General features: G+C 44.1%; 1 protein-coding gene across 1 annotated transcript in view; it reads left to right on the top strand.

The window, feature by feature from the left end:
* Nucleotides 1-3,912, top strand: part of MTHFD1L (methylenetetrahydrofolate dehydrogenase (NADP+ dependent) 1 like) — a gene marked incomplete at its 5' end in the record, with an annotated part of 230,669 nt that extends 226,757 nt beyond the window's left edge. The window contains 1 exon segment of the mRNA XM_027769896.1: nucleotides 3,556-3,912.
* Between the last annotated feature and the right edge of the window lie 665 nt (nucleotides 3,913-4,577).

Raw genomic sequence — 4,577 nt, 5'->3', positions numbered from 1 at the left:
CCCCCAGCGGGGAACGACCACGCCGCAATCCCTTCTCCTCCATTCTCCTCTCGGGCTCCTGGGCATGCACGCACACGCGCCCACGTTAGTTTACGCCACCGGGTCCAGGACTCGAACCACTGTCAGCTACGTGGGAGTTCAGCGGCATAGCCATTACGCTAACTGCTGGTCCTGCCTCCCCGTTTCTGATGTTCTAGACGGAGGCCAAAAAGGATAGAAGCCAGTGCTGCTCATATAATCCTCTATGGCATCAAGAAGATAGTGATAATTAAGAGCGGAGAATGGAGGAGATGGGATTGCGGCGTGGCCACCCCCCACCCCACCTGGGAAGTGATTTCTCACTTTCTATCTCTCTGGCAAGTGCAAGCGCCCTATAACAAAAATCTTAAAAAAGAAAATAAAGAAAAAAAGAGTGATAATTAAATCTTCTGTATCTAACTAAACTAACTAAAATTGACTATTAGAAGCTTTTTATAGTTGAGAAATTTTTTTAATATTTTATTCAACTTTATTTCAATTTGACCAGAGAGAGACAGCGAGAACGAGAGAGAGTGCAAGTGAGAAAGCAAGCCACCAGGTCTGAGACTTGAACTCTGGTCGGTCATGTGGGAGTCTAGCATCCTTAACCACAGCGCCACTTGCCAGTCCCAAGAAATTATATATATATACATATATGAAAATACACACACACACACACACACACACACACACACATATATATATAGCCAATGGGTGTGTGCACTCACCAGAACAGAGAAGGAGAAGTCCCCCCCACAGCGAGCATAGTCACAGCACAGTCGTTTGTCCTCCATGACCTCAGGATTTGGGCCATGCACGTGCACATGCTTATGTGTTTCTTGAGTCTCCAGGGCCAGGATTCAAACTGAAGTCAGCCATATGGGATCTGGTTCCTTACGCACAGCGCTTAACCACTATGCCATGTGAATTCTTTTTTTTTTTTTAAGAGAAATTTTTGCTCTAGGGCATGTGAGCTCACCAGAGAGACAGAGACAGAAAGTGAGAAATCACCCCCCAGGGGAGATTGCCACACCACAATCCCTTCTCCTCCACTCTCCTCTCGGGATCTTGGGCACACACACGCACCTGGTTTGAGTTTTAACCCGCTAGGTCCAGCACACAAACCATGGTCGACTGCGTAGGAGTCCAGCGACGTAACCATTAAGCCGTCTGCTGGTCCCCAGTTGTGAATTATTTGTTCCCCTTACAAGAAATTGTTTCAAAGCACACTTTGATTTTGCAGAATTCCGATACCAAATAGATATTCCATATATTCTTTTCTCCAGACTCTTCTCCCATTAAGTAAAACTGAAATTATTTTTTTCTTACTGAACAGACAATTAACTGATTCATTTTTAAATTCTTGCCCTAGCTGTTGGAGAATTTTTTCACCTATAGTTATTTCTGTAGTCTTGCCAGCCTTCAAATTTTCTCATCATATGGGCCCACAGGCTCAAAGTCCCTTTAAACAGAAGTCAGAGGCTACCAAGACTATAAGACTAGGTGGTCTTTCATTTCCTTCCTCCGAGCATGGCAGCCTCATCGCTCCTCGGTTTGCCAAGCCAAGGGTCATCTCAGTTTACTGAGCCTACCTCCTCTCCCCCATGAGTCAGGGGTCAGCACAGCCCCTGGGGTGAGGTTGGCCTCTTCTCCAAGGGGAGAGGCAAGATCTGTACCAGGAACCCTCCCACCCTAACATCTAAGATATTTTCTTTTTGTTAATGTTTATTATACTTGTAATACTCCTGTTTTCTATTTACTCCCTTGACTTGACTCAGATGTTAGGGGAGTGTTTGAAGTTCTTCATCCCCTCTCTTCATCACCGTCTTCTGTTTTGAAACTAATCAAGCATCCTCTCTGGCTCCAGGCCTCTCAGTTATTTGTGGGAGGCCCACTCCCTGGTCCTCGGCAGGTTGAACTCTTGTGGCATTGCAGATTCAGAAAAGGCCACATACTTGCATTTACATTTTTCCTGGAGTGGCAGACAAATTTTTTTTCTGAGACTTAAATGTTTGTTTATTTCTTTCTTTTCTTTTTTTAAATTTTTTGCTATAGGGCACATGTGCTCATGGGAGAGAGAAAAGTGAAAAAGCATTCCCAGGGAGATGGTCATACCACAGTCCCTTCTCCATTCTCCTCTTGGGATTCTGGGCGTACACACACACACCTAATATTTAGAATTTTTTTTCCAAGCCACTGGGTCCAGGACTGAGTGGTCCAAACCACTTAGCCATGTGGGATCCAGCAGCCTTAACCACCACACCATTGGCCGATGACCCTATTTATTGTTTTATAAATGTAGTTTGAGGGATCAGCAGTTGGAGTAACGGCTATGTCGCTGGACTCCCATGTAGTCAACCACAATTCAAGTCCCGGACCTGGTGGCTTAAACTCCCCCCAGCACATGTGCATGTGTGCCCGAGATCCCAAGAGGAGAATGGAGGAGAAGGGATTGCAGCGTGGCCAACCCCCCTGAGGGGTGATTTTTCACTTTCTGTCTCTCTGTCTCTTTCTGTCTCTCTGGTGAGCGCATGCACCCTATAGCAAAAAAACGTTTCTAAAAAATGTAGTTTGAGGGACCAGCATATGGCATAATGGTTACGTGGCTGGACTCATGTAGTCGACCGTGACTTGAGACCCAGCAGATTAAAACTCACGCCGGACGCGTGTGTGTGCAGGCCCAAAATCCCAAGAGGAGAGTGGAGGGGAAGGGATTGTGGTGTGACCATCCTCCCAGGGGGTGATTTCTCACTTTCTATCTCTCTGCCTCTCTCTCTCTCTCTGGCAAGCACACGCTCCCTGTAGCAAAAATCCCCTAAGGAAAAAAAAAAAAAGAATAAAATGTAATTTTTTATTACTTTTCTTTCTGCAAGATTAGAAAGGCTCCAAAGGGGCAACGAATCTTAATGTTCTTGTTACAACAGCAAAGCTCTAACAGCGAGAAGTGCCAGCCTACCAACTTCCGTACTGTCCCGACTATGCACATTTTCGGATCTCGCTTTCTATAACTACTCCCTGCAAGAGACACAAAAATGGAAGGCGACGGGAATCTTAATCTAAAACCCTAAACATTGGCATTCCGATCCTGAAGACTCTAGCTCCCAGATTTGGAAGCCTTGGAAATTCTGCCACAGTCCCTAACTAGCTCTCTTGGGAAGTTCAACATGCTGCACGCAGTCGTCAGGCCGGCTCTCTGCTTCCCAGTGGTGCGGAGTAGGATCGCCACCCCTCATAAGTAAATGCAAGGGGTCCTCAGAAGGGCTGTGGAAGATACAGATTATGATGAAACCGTGCATGGATTTCAAAAATTCTGTATCAAAATAACCTTTCATTCCATTTTTCCACAAACTTTTTGAAGTCCCCTCATATTCGAAACCACAATCCCACCCAGCCTTGTTTTGGGAATAGTATCACTTTTTGCTCTTGAGTTTTTAATTTGGTCTCAAACTTGAAAGCGGTCTATATAACCTATTAACAGTTTAACACAAAGTAAAAAAGCTGGCCTGTTTACAGGAATGTTTTTTCTTCCTTTTTTAGGCTCTTTGGACACAAACTGCTCTTTGCCTTTTTGCCAGTGTTGGAGAAGAGAGTAAACATGAGACAAGCCCGTGATGCCTGGCACAGGAAGGGTGAAATGGGCCGAAGAGTTCTTCATTTAAGACCAGTTCTGTTTGCAATGGGGTATGGTGTTCAGCTAAAGGACCTCCGCCGAGCCTGACGGAAATTAATTTATTTTCTGCTTCTACAGAGTTTACATGATTTCCCACTGCTTATACCCAGAATGTGTATTTTATGGGGATTAAGGAATTTTAAAAGTGTGAACAAAAAGGTACCATTTTCCACCGTGGAGTTTTCTATTTTGTCTTTGAAAATAAACATGATCTAGAAAACCAACCAGCAAGTTTCCAGTGCCAGATAAAACTCTCTGGAGGTAACTGTTCATGTGAAGAATTGGAGTTTTCTTTTCTGACCTCAATTTCCTAGAAAAAATGGTGCACGTAACCAGAGCTTTCTAAACATGAGAAGAAAAGAAATCACATACATAGAGAAATAGCTTGTCAATTGTGAAATCTTTTTTAGAAGCTTCTCTTTATTGTATTATTTTTTTAATTATAAAAATTAAATTAGTTATTAAAAATTAAAATCAGAGCTAGCAGGTAGCGTGGAGATTAAGATGCAGGATCCCATGTGGGCAAATAGCGTGGTTCGACTCTCAGACCCGATGGCTTGAAAATCACACTGGACACGTGTGCTCACATGCCCAAGATTCCGAGAGGAGAATGAACTGCAATGTGGTCATCCCTGCTAGTGGATGACTTCTCACTTTATCTATGGTGAGCACACACACCGTGTAACAAAACTAAAAATTAATTAATTTAAAATCAACAGAGCGAGAGAAAGAAAGCATCCCGCAATGGTCAGACCACAATCCTTTTTCCTCTATGTCCCCATCCCATCAGAATGTTGAGCATTCGTGGACACGTGCCTGGTGTGTGTTTTCAAGCCACCAGGACTGGGATTCCAAGTATCGTTCACCTTGTGAAATCCAGCTTCCCGTG

The sequence above is a fragment of the Tupaia chinensis genome, unplaced genomic scaffold (genome assembly GCF_000334495.1).
Source record: "Tupaia chinensis unplaced genomic scaffold, TupChi_1.0 Scaffold000014_1, whole genome shotgun sequence".
In the NCBI taxonomy this organism is placed as follows: domain Eukaryota; kingdom Metazoa; phylum Chordata; class Mammalia; order Scandentia; family Tupaiidae; genus Tupaia; species Tupaia belangeri.
Note: the sequence above shows the minus strand (reverse complement) of the source record. Positions and strands in the feature narration are given on the sequence as shown.